This window comes from Bos mutus, chromosome X (genome assembly GCF_027580195.1).
Source record: "Bos mutus isolate GX-2022 chromosome X, NWIPB_WYAK_1.1, whole genome shotgun sequence".
Lineage (NCBI taxonomy): Eukaryota > Metazoa > Chordata > Mammalia > Artiodactyla > Bovidae > Bos > Bos mutus.
In genome coordinates this window covers 67,166,093-67,180,981 of record NC_091646.1, presented here as the reverse complement: position 1 = coordinate 67,180,981, position 14,889 = coordinate 67,166,093, and the positions used below count along the sequence as shown (strand labels likewise).

General features: G+C 42.3%; 1 protein-coding gene across 1 annotated transcript in view; it reads right to left on the bottom strand.

Moving 5' to 3' along the window:
* NEXMIF (neurite extension and migration factor) overlaps window positions 1-14,326 on the bottom strand; it is a 209,152-nt gene extending 194,826 nt beyond the window's left edge. The window contains exon 1 of the mRNA XM_070365965.1: window positions 13,816-14,326. The gene's annotated coding sequence lies outside the window, so the exon portion shown is untranslated. The remainder of the gene's footprint in view (window positions 1-13,815) is intronic.
* Between the last annotated feature and the right edge of the window lie 563 nt (window positions 14,327-14,889).

Genomic DNA, 14,889 nt, shown 5'->3' with positions numbered 1-14,889 from the left:
ACATATAAAAGTCATATCTGAGGGTCGAATGGCAGAGGTGAGAATCAAAAAGGAGAGATTAGTCCACCTACCTGCTTTTCAGCATCTTTCAGTAGTTGGCTAAAAGTGGCTTGTCCCTTATGAATCATGAGTTATCAGGGTCAGCAATATCATGACATTACCAACTTATCTAGACAATAAACAAATGGGCTTTTCCATTTATTCAAGTGCTAAATATATGTACATGTAGCAACCAAAGCATTATTGAAATAGAGCAAAAAAACAGTGGCTTATAGGAAAGGGTGAGATAAATGACAAGGAAGGCTAACTCTAGGTTCTCTTCCCAGATTTATATAGCAATATCCTGATCCTGGCCCCTCTGCTTAACCAGTGACCACTGTCTTCAAAATTAACTGGTGTATTTGCAGCCTCCTTGAGAGACAACATGATAAATTTGGATTCTGGTTGCTCCTACTGTATTATTTCCATATGTCTGAGTAACAGACCGGGAATACTCACCTCTTCCCCACAAATGCACATATGGAAGGATCTAGGTGAGCCATGGTCCTGGATTTACAACCTACACCTTGATCTTGTGTTATCAAGTATGCCTACCTCTCTGTTTTCACAGTGTAACTTTCAAACTGTTTCTTCCTCAGATGACTGTCTTTTTGTTTAGCTTTAAGTCAAACCACATAAATCTGAAAAAACTCATTGTAGCACTGAATAACTCCCTTTTCTTTTACTTATTTAGCCAAATGAATTTGACTATGTCATTTATGAAACATCTTAACATACCAAGGCCACAACTTTACACATATAGGATTTGTTATGGGAAAATGCAATGTGACTTATAGACTCTACATATGACATACATTAAATAGACAATGGGTGCACCTCTTCTCTTACTGAGATGTAAAGTACATAGGCAGCCCTACGCAAACACCTGAAGATGTACTCACAAATATAGAGATCCAAGAAGGGAAAATGTTACTGAACTACCCCAAGAGGAAATTGAGAACACTGACTCCACGTTAAGGAAACTCCTACAAATCTAAGCAAAGAGAGATTTGAGAAGGCAACAGTGTGCAAAGAAGCTGTGTAACAGGGTCTACTGACTCTCTGGGCCTTGGACAAAAAAGTGCCAACAAGTCAACCCAGCTCTGTTAAGGCCAGAGCTCTGTCACAAATGTCGCCCCAAAGCAAACTGGCTAAGCATGTTGGAGATAAATGACATAACAGGGGCCACCAAGATGCCAAATAAACCCTAGATTCTACAAATCAACAGAATGCCCTTTTCATAACCTACTCTTTTCTGATAATATTTCCTCAATCAACAGTTACTTCAGCCATAGAGTGAAGTTTGTTGCTTTGAATAAACAAACTTCTCCCCAATAGGAGAGAATTTCCCTTTAACAAAATGAAGTGTGACAGGAATCTGCAACATGCTACTCCACCTCTCTTACAAAGATTGAGAGGAAGAAACATATTTAATACTTGGTATAGTTTCTATTAACTCTCAGTTCAGTTCAGTTCAGTCGCTCAGTCATGTCCGACTCTTTGCGACCCCATGAACCACAGCACGCCAGGCTTCCCTGTCCATCACCAACTCCCAGAGTTTACCCAAACTCATGTACCTTGAGTCGGTGATGCCATCCAACTATCTCATCCTCTGTCGTCCCCTTCTCCTCCCGCCCTCAATCTTCCCAGCATCAGGGTCTTTTCAAATGAGTCAGTTCTTCGCATAAGGTGGCCAAAGTATCAGAGTTTCAGCTTCAAAATCAGTCCTACCAATGAACACCCAGGACTGATCTCCTTTAGCATGGACTGGTCGTATCTCCTTGCAGCCCAAGGGACTCTCAAGAGTCTTTTCCAACACCACAGTTCAAAAGCATAAAGTCTTCGGCGCTCAGCTTTCTTTATAGTCCAACTCTCACATCCATACATGACCACTGGAAAAACCATAGCCTTGACTAGACGGACCTTTGTTGACACAGTAATGTCTCTGCTTTTCAATATGCTATCTAGGTTGTTCATAACTTTCCTTCCAAGGAGTAAGCATCTTTTAATTTCATGGCTGCAGTCACCATCTGCAGTGATTTTGGAGCCCCCAAAAATAAAGTCAGCCACTGTTTCCACTGTTTCACCATCTATCAACTCTACTATATTGATAATGTCCAGTTGAGTTCCTTGTACACATATCTTTGTAGTATTCATAGCACCACAGGCTTTGGAAACAAACCCCAGCCACAGACCTCAAATCCAATAACTAGGTCCTTGTTGTAGTCTACCTATGCCACAGCATCTCACACCAAACCTCACACCACATCAAACCTCAGTTGTTATAGAACCAACCTTCCTTCCTCACCTCTGGTCTTCCTATGACAGCCATCTATGTATGCATTGTTCAGTATGGTAGCCACTAACCACATATGCTTATTAAGCACTTGAAATGTGACTGAATTCCAACCCCTCACCAGAAGTAATGAGAAGCCCTGCCCTCCAAGTGTCTACAGAGGCTGAGTGGGGAACCTGAACTTGCACTTCCACCTGGCAGTAACAAAGGCATCATACTCCCTTCCCCTGCTGAAGCAATGTCAGAAAAAGCTAGCTGAACAGAAGGTTTGAATAAGATCCTGAGTCTCATAATGTAATACAAAAACGTCCAGGTTTCTATTAAAAATCACTCATCATACCAAGAACCAGAAATATTTCAAGCTGAATGAAAACAGGAAATAAATAGATGTCAAAGCTAAGACGACAGATATTAGAATTAACTAGAGATGATTTTAAAATAGCCGTGATAAAAATGCTTCAGTAATAAACTACAAATACTCTTAAAACAAATGAAAAATACAAAGTCTCAGCAAAGAAATATAAGATACATGTTTAAGGACCAATTAGAATTTTTAGAAATTAAAAATACAATAACTAAAATTCTAAAAAATATCAACATGTGGGCTCTAAAATATAATGAAGAGGACTAAGGAAAGAATTAGCTAACTTGAAGACCAAATGATAGAAATTATGCAATCTGAACAAAGAAACTCAAATTGAAAAATAATGAACAGGGTCTCTGTGGGACTATAAAGAAATATCTAACTTTCCTGTCATTAGAGGAGGCCTGGAACAACAGGATAAAGAAGGCAGGACAGAAAAAGTATTCAAATAAATAATGGCTGAAAACTTTCCAAACTTGGCAAAAGACATAAACCTACAGATTCAGGAAGCTAAGAGTATATGCAGTGAAAATATCCTTCAGGAACACACGGGAAACCAAGAAATCTAAGATGAAGGAAACCAAGAGAATGTGTTGCTAACAAACCTGCACTAAAAGAATGACTAAAGGAAGGTCTCTAAACAGAAAGAAAAATATAAAGAAAGAATCTTGAAACCTCAAGAAGGAAGATAGGACAACAGAAAGAGTAAAAGTAAGAGTAAATACAATTGACTGCTTCTCCTGTTGAGTTCTCACAATTATGTTTGACAGTTGAAGCAAAAATCATGACACTGTCTGATGTAGTTCTAAATATATATAAAGGAAATATCTAGGACTATAATATTATCAGTGAGGGAGGATACAGGACTTAAAGAGAGGTAAGGTTTATTTAAGCAGGTAAAATGTTGATACTAGTAGACCGTGATAAGTTAGGTAATGGAATTCTGGAAAACAGTTTTGCAGTTTCTTAAAAAACTAAACATACACTTACCATATGACCTAGTAATCATACCCTTGGGCATTTTCCCCAGAGAAGTGGAAACATGTTCATACAAAAAACTTTACACTAACCTGTACAGCTTTCTTTGTAATAGCCCAAAACTGGACACAACCAAAATGTTCCTCAGGTAAATGATTAAACAAACAGGTTTCAAGGTAGCTCAGTGGTAAAGAATCCACCTGCCAATACAGGAAACAAAAGAGACCCAGATTTGATCCCTGGGTCAGGAAGATCCCTTGGAGAAGGAAATGGCAACTCACTCCAGTATTTACCAGTATTTATGCATGAAGAATCCCATGGACAGAGAGACTGGTGGGCTGTAGTCTATCGGGTCACAAAGAGTTGGAAACAACTGAGTGACTGAGTACACATACATGCAACCTGTACAGCTTTCTTTGCAATAGCCAAAAACTGGACACAACCAAAATGTTCCTAACAGGTAAACGGTTAAACAAACAGCAATATATACATACCATGGAATACTGCTCAACAGTATAAACAAATGTACCATTTATATGCAAGACAACTTAGATCTCAAGGGCATTATACTGAGTGAAAAAAGCGAACCTGAAAAGGTCACATACTCCATGACTCTATCATTTTTGAAATGGCATAACTATAGATTCATTTTTTAAAAAATATTAGTGACTGCCAGGGTTTGGGGATAGAGGGCATGAGGGGGTGAATGTGACTGTTAAAAAAAAATAGGTAGCACAAGACAGATCTTTTTTGGTGATGGAACAGTACTTTATATTGATGATGTTAGTGGTACACAAATCTACACGTGATAAAATGACATAGAACTAAACAAACCTGTTGTTCTAACATCAAGTTCAAGGTTTGGTCTTAAACTATAGTTAGGTAAGATTTAACTATTGGTGGAACTAGGTGAAAGGTACATAGGACCTCTCTGTCCTTGAAACTTCCTGTGAATCTATTATTTCAAAATGGAAAGAAAAAAAATCAAGTCACTGTCACTACTATAACCTGTGAATATACCAGGTTATATGGCACAGGGGAATTAAGGTTGCAGGTGGAATTAAGTTTGCAAATCAACTAACCTTGAGATGGGGAAATAATTCTGTACTATTCATCCAAGTCGGAGAAGGCAATGGCAACCCACTCCAGTACTCTTGCCTGGAAAATCCCACGGATGGAGGAGCCTGGTAGGCTGCAGTCCAGGGGGTCGCACAGAGTCGCACACGACTGAGTGACTTCACTTTCACTTTTCACTTTCCTGCATTGGAGAAGGAAATGGCAACCCACTCTAGTATTCTTGCCTGGAGAATCCCAGGGATGGGGGAGCCTGGTGGGCTGCCGTCTATGGGGTCACACAGAGTCGGACATGACTGAAGTGACTTAGCAGCAGCAGCAGCATTCATCCAAGTAGACTCAATGTAATTACCAAGGTCTTTAAAAGTAGAAGAGGGAGGCAGGAGAGTGAGCTGTCAGAGAAGGAGACATGACAATGGAAGCAAGATTGAAGTGATGTAATGTAAGGAATCAATTCATTATTGCTGACTTTGAGAATGTAGGGAAGCCATGAAACAAGAAATGTAGGCACAATCTAGAAGCTGGAAGACAAGGAAATGGAGTCTCCCTTACAGCCTCCAGAAAGGAATACAGCCCTGCTCATACCTTAATTTTAGCCCAGTGAGACCTATTGCAGATTCGTGACCTCTAGAATTGTAAGATAATAAATTTATGTTGTTCTAAACCACTGAGCTTTTGGTAATTTGTTACAGTAGCTACAGAAAACTAATACAATCACCAACTAGGAGTTAAAAACTAACCCACTCAAAGATGGCTTTTTGCAGAGTACATTCAATTCATTAGTCAGAAGTTAATAACTAAGGACTGTAATCTTGAGTTATATATATTGTAATCTTGAGTTGTATATATTATATATATTGACCATGGCTATATACCATGGCTAATGCAATCTGCAATTCCACATCACCAATGATATCAATAATACAAATCTTGCCTCAGAATTGCAGGGAAAAGAAACATGTTACTCCTTATTAAGTGGGGCCTGCTAAGCCAATGCAAACATAAGAATAGAAGTATTTGTGCCATGGAGGCTGGAAATCTTGTTTCAGTTTCAGTTCAGTTCAGGTCAGTTGCTCAGTTGTGTCTGACTCTTTGTGACCCCATGAATCACAGCACGCCAGGCCTCCCAGTCCAGCACCAACTCCCGGAGTTCACCCAAACTCATGTCCATCGAGTCGGTGATGCCATCCAGTCATCTCATCCTCTGTCATCCCCTTCTCCTCCTGCCCTCAATCCCTCCCAGAATCAGGGTCTTTTCCAGTGAGTCAACTCTTCGCGTGAAGTGACCAAAGTATTGGAGTTTCAGCTTCAGCATCAGTCCTTCCAATGAACACCCAGGACTGATCTCCTTTAGCATGGACTGGTTGGACCTTCTTGCAGTCCAAGGGACTCCCAAGAGTCTTCTCCAACACACAGTTCAAAAGCATCAATTCTTCTATGCTCAGCTTTCTTCACAGTCCAACTCTCACATCCATACATGACCACTGGAAAAACCATAGCCTTGACTAGACGGACCTTTGTTGGCAAAGTTAATATTTCTGCTTTTCAATATACTATCTAGGTTGGTCATAACTTTCCTTCCAAGGAGTAAGCATCTTTTAATTTCATGGCTGCAATCACCATCTGCAGTGATTTTGGAGCCTCAAAAAATAAAGTCTGACACTGTTTCTGCTGTTTCCCCATCTATTTCCCATGAAGTGGTGGGACCAGATGCCATGATCTTCGTTTTATGAATGTTGAGCTTTAAGCCAACTTTTTCACTCTCCTCTTTCACTTCCAACAAAAGGCTTTTTAGTTCCTCTTCACTTTCTGCCGTAAGGGTGGTGTCATCTGCATATCTGAGGTTATTGATATTTCTCCCAGCAATCTTGATTCCAGCTTGTGCTTCTTCCAGCCCAGCATTTCTCATGATGTACTCTGCATATAAGTTAAATAAGCAGGGTGACAATATACAGCCTTGATGTACTCCTTTTCCTATTTGGAACCAGTCTGTTGTTCCATGTCCAGTTCTAACTGTTGCTTCCTGACCTGCATTTAGGTTTCTCAAGGGGCAGGTCAGGTGATCTGGTATTCCCATCTCTTTCAGACTGTTCCACAGTTTCTTGTGATCCACACAGTCAAAGGCTTTGGCATAGTCAATAAAGCAGAAATAGATGTTTTTCTGGAACTCTCTTGCTTTTTCGATGATCCAGCAGATATTGGCAATTAGCTAGAGGTTAACTATTTGTCAGAGAATTTTCTCTTGTGTTAGTAAAGAGGGCATTTATACTTATTTTCTAACAGGGGGAATATAGAAATCATAGAAAAAATGCATTAAATTAGAAAAAGGATGGGGTTAATAAAGTTGGTAAAAAAAAAAAAAACCTCAGCAGAATCAAAGCTAATTTTTTATATGACAGGAGAATCTGTTTCATTCTTTTCTCTTCCTCAGTATCCTAGTGCTTAGCATGTAGTAGATGCTCAATAAATGTTTGCTGAATTGAATTAGAAATGATCATTAATGGATCCTTTCAGATTTAGAATTCCATTAGTCTTCATACTCTGCCATACTCCAAACTGCTAAGAATAGAAACAAAGGGACAGGCAAGAAACATTTATTCATAGATAGGAATACCACGTATTCTTACCCTTGCATTTGCATAGCACATATGTGGCATGCTTGCAGAGGTTAAGGAGCATTGCCTTTAATATATAACATTAGATTTCCAGGATGGCTAACATTGCAAAAGGCCCATGAGTCCCGATGGTCCTTATGAAGATATCTGGACACCACCTCCTTGTCTGGCTCCATCAACACACTTAACGATCAGTGCTAGCAAGAGTTTCCTATTTTTGTCAAGATAAAACTTCTCTTTGGCTAAGAGAAATATATAGAGATAGAGAACTGAAGAGAGAGCAATGAAGGCAAGTAAGTGTGAATGAGCTTTTATGTAATGTATTTTATATATTAATAATGAACTTGCAGAGGTTGAGTGTTGAACAAAATCTGAAAGTTAAAAAGTCAAAGATTTGGAGAAACTAACCCTGACTTGCCTTTGGTGAGAACAGTAATGGCAGAATGAGTAATAAGTGACTCTTTTTCATAATAAAAAAATGCCTGTGAAGGCTAATCAGAAAAATGCTTATAACGGTAGCTGAGAGCTGTGAACCACAAGTATACTAATAACAGGCTTTTTTGAAAAAGTCGTCTTCATGTCTCCCCTTTCAAGTTACCTTGACAATGACAGTCATGCAACAGGAATTCATGTAACAACAGGGCAAAGGCTAGTGCAAAGGTTTTTAACTCACAATGTATGGTTGGACTCCCTGAAAACACTTGAAAGTGTCATACTTTTAAATTAGCACAATTCTGAAGAGTGTATCCTTGACATTCATCAAATTTTCAAAAGGGTTCATGCCAAAAAAAAGGTTAGGAACCACTGAGCTAGACAGTAATGGCCCATTTTTTCTACTCCCCTACTTAGTAAAACTCTTCTTTAGAATGTGTTCTAGTAACTTAGTAAATAAAGAGACAGAGGGTCTCTGTTCAAGCAAGTTGCAGAGACCTGGTCTCTGGGTGAATAAATCACATGGATGCCTAGAATGACGTGGAAAATATTGGAAAGGACGATGGGAAGAATTCATTAGCACCACAAAATTTAAGTTACTGCAATAGGCAGGAGAGAAAAGATCATTATTGACATTTCAACTCAAATTCACATGTGGATTTCACCTTTGGGATCATCCTCCTGCCACCTCACCAGGTTCTGGACAGTCTCCCAAGCCCTAGATATCAGCTGATAGGTATGTGTTCAGGAAATGTGGACTCATTTTGACAGTGGCCTAGGTAATGCTCAATTATGAAGGGAAAGCTTGTAAACATTTGCAAAAGCAACTCTAAATGGCTTCACATTTTCTTCTTGTCTACATTATTTCTTTTTCCATAGCAAGCCAGATTTGGCCTGTGGGCTATAGTCTCTTTTGACTCTGGCCCTAGATCAATGAAAACCAATCATAGATACTTAAGACTGGAAGGCAGTTTAAAAAGTCATCTTGTCCATTACAGAAAAAACAAATGGAAATATACATAATATATGTAATATATATATATATATTTCATTCATATATTTGTATATTTGGCAAGACCAATATTTGGCAAACTATTCTGGACACAGAAGTACCTGTGAACTTCTCAAAACATGTTTTAAAAAGAAACTAACACAACACTGTAAATCAACTATACTCCAATTCAAAAAAATTTTTTTAAAAAAGAAAAATTCAGGAAATTTCATGATTTCACTGCAGGGCCCTGGTTTCGATCCCTGGTCAGGGAACTAAGATGCTACATGCTACAGGGAGGGCTAAATAAATATTTAGAAAAGAAGAATTCACACCTCAGTTGCTACCACCCTTTTTTGTTTTGCAACTATTCATACTATGGTCAGGATGATCTTTCTAAACCTAAATGCCTTCTGATATGCTTTAAGCCTGTAAACTATTACCAGTCTTTCATGAAAGAACAGCCACTCTCCAGTGAGCAGACACCTGTTTGTGTGTGCATGTGTGTGTGTGTACATTCACAAATGCATTTTGGAGGGATATCTTTAGACCCAATAATCTAATTCCATCAAGCCCAAAGTTTGAATTATTTCTTGTATTCTTATCCTCCAGACAGACTTCTTAGCTAGGAAAAAGACAGACTGAACTAGTTAAGGGATTATGACATTTTCAAAGCTCATTCAGATTTTACAAATATAACCACCTCCCTAAATCAAGAAGCATATTTGATTTAAAAGTGACCTACAGTTAGGGTGACCATAGAAACTTTTTGTCCAAAATGGGACACTTGAGAGTAAAATAAGTATGCTGGGACAACCAGGTATAATCAACAACATATGGCCACCCTACTTCCAGTCTTCCATAGAGGAAACGCTTTAACTTACCCTCAACAAAATGAATCTCTATTCCTTGTTGTCAATGGAGGATGGCTTAACACTACTCTAGTAGTCATGTCCACAGTATAATCTTGTTCTCTAACCTCTAAACCTCCCCAGGTTAAACATTAGGAGCAACTTCTTGCTTAGGCTAGCCACATAAAACTTAAGATAGGCTACTGAGGGAGAGAGGTATAACTTTTAAATGGGATTTTGAGAAAATTGTAAATAATTAACTATATCAAAATCACCCTACTGAAGATGGAGAAATGACTTATTGAAATTCCTTTTAGAAAAATTAAAATTATGTTCATAGTAGGATCCTGAAGACATCAGTCCTTTTTCTACAGGAGAACAAGAGAGGGAAAGACATTGAGCCACAGTGCTTATCTACAGAAAATGAGACCAAAAGGAACACATTCCTTAGCAGAGGCCTGCAAACCACAGTAGGCAATGAGGGACTGGCCTCACCCTCAACTGTAGCTGGCCCAGAAAAGGTCTTACCATCAGTAAAAGGCAGCTTCCTCCCACACTCCACTTTCCTGGTTGACCCCACCCCAGACCACATTTCCCAACATTTAATGTGCTACTGTGACACAAGGACAGTGTTGTTTGAGAAGAGAGGAAAGTTCACCTCCGTCTAAAATGAAATTTTCTGGGAGAGAGAAGAGGTCTGAGGTTAAAGGTAGCCTCGAGTGATACTGTTTTGTCCAGTCCCCTTTGTTTTGTTTCCAAGCAGCCTTGGAGAAGTGGCATGAAGAACCCAACCAAGTTCTTTGTGTCTAACCATATGACATTGGGTTTGAAAAGGTGTTTTCTGGTTGAGAAACTGTCAATTAGGGAGCTAGCTGATGGGCAACTTTTCAGAGGAGGCAATGGGGGAAAAAAAAAGAAAATGTCCAACTCTGAAGTTTTTATGATAGGAAAAGTAGGAAAGCCAGATGACCTATTCCTTAGTATATCATTTCCCTTCACTATCATCTACTTTGGTTCTTCTCTCCTTTTGCTTACTGCAAGAAGGAACACCTAAACCATATATGTGCCACCAGATAAATAAGTTTAAAGATAATATAACAGAATCAAAGGCCAGTTAGAATCTCCTTTTATCCCTTTACTAAGGGTTTGGAGAAAAACAAAGTATTCACTAGAACTGGACTTAGGAACACAGAAACTGCAATCAATGGTTCTTTGGTTAGGCTGGTACCTCTCCTAAGCAAATTCTTCTGTGCAACTGGGATCTCTACCAGTGATTGTGTCAGAAAGTCATGAGCATGTATGTTTAAAACCCAGCCCTTATCACTTTTTTCATCTCTCTTCTCTCACCTCCTAAACACAGGCAACACCACCACATCTTTAGCTGTCTCTGTTCACTGAGTAGTTTACAGGTAATCAGACAATTGTGAAAAAAAAGAAAAAGGGAAGAGAGTCAGACTGAATAAAACGGAGAGAAAGCAGCAGTGTGCTGTACTTGTTTGACTTTGGCAACAGGGTGTAATAGGTTTGCTTGTGTGTGTGTGTTTGTGTGTGTGTGTGTGTGTGTGTGTGTTTCAAAAAGCATTGATGCATCGAATATTTATTCACTGAACAGGTTGATTTATTTAACAGACTTGATATATGTCAGATTCTACCATGTGCTTACATAATTGTTACCCATTTATCAGAGCTGTTATTTAGCCAAATATTTGTTTTAAAAGCATTTTCCTTTAAATGACTTTCTCTAGCCCACTGCACAATCAATCCATGGTTCATTTTAATTATGTAATGTTATGTTACATTATGTTAACAACAGCTATTTGGTGGAGGTCTCTGAAATTTCATCTTCTAGGGCCATTTCATCTCCACCCAAAATCTATTTCTTTTTCCCCTTGTAATAAATTGCTGGTTAAAATCACATCATAGGGAACATTTAAAAACTATGTATAATGCTTTTTCATGTTATGCTATTTTACACTTTTGATTTCCAGAAAAAATGCAGTTTCTCAACATTCTGCTAAAATCACAGATCTGAATATTAATAACCTAAAAAACTGGCTATAAGGACAAAAAGTATGATTGTGTGTGTGTTGAGGATGTGTGTCTGTGGGGTGTGGAAAAGCAGTTGGAACAGCAATGGGAGAGCTAGGTGGGTAATTAAAATAAGAGAAAGTAAATGGAATCAAATTTCAAAACAAATTTGTTGAATCACCCTTCTCCATCTGAATACATGTGCAGAAAGAATTATATTTTTTCAACTCAAATGCATTCAGTTTATCTAGGTTCTGTGGGAGGTAAAATATTAGAAGGTATTTCCAAGAAACAAAAATGTTTAATCACTAGCTGCCATGCCTAGTTTGAGTTCCTCTACTGTAAATATGCCAACTGCAAAGGCAAGAGGCTTGTTTTGACCTCCCAGGTCAAGAAGCGTGGGGACTAGTAAAGATGAGGTGTGGGAGGGAGGAAGGGAAATCCCACCATCACACAAGTGAATCTCTGACCTAGTAAGCAAATACGTTTGTGTTGTTACTGTTGGGTAAAATGTACAAGTCTTCCAGAAATTAGACACTGTAATAAAAATGTACCAGCCCAAATTTAAATTGCTCACTAGACAGATGGTTAATTATATTCACAGCCACATATTTCACTGGGATAGAGTTTCAGACACTCAGCCAGTTTTATTTGATTAGCCGGTTTCCCAGTTAATATGTAAAATGACAGTTACTTAGGGCTTTTTTGTTACCTTCTAAAAATATATTTTAAATAAGTATAAATTCTCCTCAGCCATGAGAATTTCATGGCTGTAAGTAAAACGTTTGGTCATGTTAACCTATGTGTAAAAGATGTAAGAGAGATTCATCCCTCGAAACCCGAATGGTCTCTATAGTTCAGAGAAGACCATTGGAGCACATTCTCTCACCAAGCAAAATATCTCAGCAACTATCAGCACACTCTTCTCCACGATCAAAAACAACAGAAGAGATATTCAAATCCCAGGGTAAAGTGTTTTAGATGCTTTTTAAAAACAGCCCTGGGAGGCCTACACACAAATCATGTCTTTGCAGATAACAGTGTAGAAAATGGAACGCTAGGAAAAGGCCACAGAGCTAAGTATATTGCTGTGCACAGAATTCAACAATATGCTGGGAGCCGAAACCCAGAAGCAAAATACCAAACCCACTTACTCCAAAATGCAAACAGAAGCTCGAAGAAAATCAAATGTGTTGGTGTAGAAATGGGGATGCCATTTTTTTTTCCTCTTAGAAAAAAGACAGAAAACCTTGGGCGGGTTATTCGATCCCTCATGGATCAGACAGAAGCAGTCATGCTGAAACCATTGGATTCCTCAGCAGAACGGCGCCAACTCAGCGGCGCGTTTTCCACACTTTCCCAGAGCCTGGCCCGGCTCCCCGTGTGGGCTCGAGGCCTCCCCGCCCCACCGGGTGTGAGAGAGCGGAGCGGCGGTGTGCTGCCGGGAGCGGCAGAGTGAAACGCCAGAAGCCACGCAGGAAAGCGTCGATTCGACTGCCACCGAGAGCGGGAAGGGGCAATGGGCCAATTACGCAAAGGTGACATGCCGCGTGGGGCTCTATAGGGCTCCCAACTTAGACCTGCCCATGGCACTGGTCCGGTGGCGAGTGTTCAGTGGCGCTCTGTGGTCGCCAGTGCAGCCCAGCGGGCATGGAAGGTGTCGGCGACGGCGCTTCTCACCTTTGGCCCTGACTCTTGGTCGCGGCCGCCTCGTGGGTTTGCCCGCTGACACCGGAGAGTGCAGTGTTACTGCCCGTTCCCCAGCCAGGATCTTCCCGGCGCCGGCCCGCAAGGAGGCGGCACTCAGCTGGTCCCCGCCGCCCCGCTCTGAGCGCTGTGGCTCCGGCCCGCTCGCTTCCCCTCCCCCTCGCCGCCACCCCCTCCCCCGGCGCAAGCACACAGGCCTTTCCTAGATTACAGTGCCTGTCGGGGCTAACCGGGATCTCTCGCCCTCGCGGCCTCACTCCCTCATATACAGACAGACACACGCACGCCATTCTCACACAGACGTCCTCCCTTCTGTTTCCCCTTCTTCCTCTTCTCGCTCGGCTTCCCCCAACGCGTTCCACCCCCTGCCGCCGCCACCCCGCGTCAACCGGGAAGCCGGCGAGAAAGGCCAGGGGCTGGATGGCAGCGCTTGTACTCACCTCCCAGGCCGACTCCGGAGACACGCGTCGCCGGCGGACTCAGGCAGCTGGCGCTGGGGCTAGCGCGGCCGCAGTCAAGGCTGGGCTGCTGCCGTCGCCGCAGCTGCTCAAGCTGTCCCCGCCGCCGCTGTTGCTACTGCTGCCGCCGCCGCCGCCGCCTCTGCCTCAGCTCCATGCGCCGGGCCCGCCAGGTGGACGCGCCTCTCTCCCTCAGGCGCCGCCGCCGCGGCGGTGCTGGATGGTTTCAGGGCTGTCTGGTTATGGCCCTAAAACTCAGCGCCTCGGTGGCCGCCGGCTGCTCCTGAGGTCCGCTCTTGTAGTGCACCGCCGCCTGCTCCGGCCCGGGCTATCTCACCAGTGGGCTGCGCGCACGGCGCTGGAGCCTGCTGAGTACCGTGGCTGCGGCCGTCCGCAGGAGGGAGAGAGGAGGGCGGCTGCTACTGCCGCTATCGCTGTTAAAGCTATTGCTAAATGCTGCTACTGTCGCTACTGCCACTGCTGTGGCGGCGGCTGCTGCTGCTGCTGCTGCTGATGCTACTGGTTTTCCTTCCCGGGTTCTCCCCCTGCCTCTTCCCCACTCCTCCCCCCCCCCCCACCCCGCTCACTTTCTCCACCTCCTCCTCCTCCCCCTTCTCCTCCCTCGCCGCTTTTCTCAGAGCCTCTGCGGGCGCTGCCTGGTCTCCTCTTCTCCGTGAGCTGCCTCTGCCCATTCAGAAAGGTGCCCAGAGTGGGATTGCCTCGGCTGCCACCATCGCTATTGCCCCTGCCATTGTTTCCTCCAACACCGCTGTTCTTGCTGGACCCGTTCCCCCCTCTACCTCCCTTGCCTACCACAGCCCTCCTTTTTCCTCCCGCGCTCTCTTTACCCTCTTTACAGTCCCTTCCCATGTGCCCCCTCCCACTTTGTCCGTCTGTCCCTCCCTCCCCTCAGGCACCCGGGAGCGCGCACTGCGCGGCCACCTGTCATAAAGGGCGCGCACCTTCCCCACCCCCACCCCGCCCCCCACTTTTATTCTCGCAGCCAGTCCAGTCCACCGCGCTAGTGGCGCGTTCTTCCCTGGCAGACACACAGCT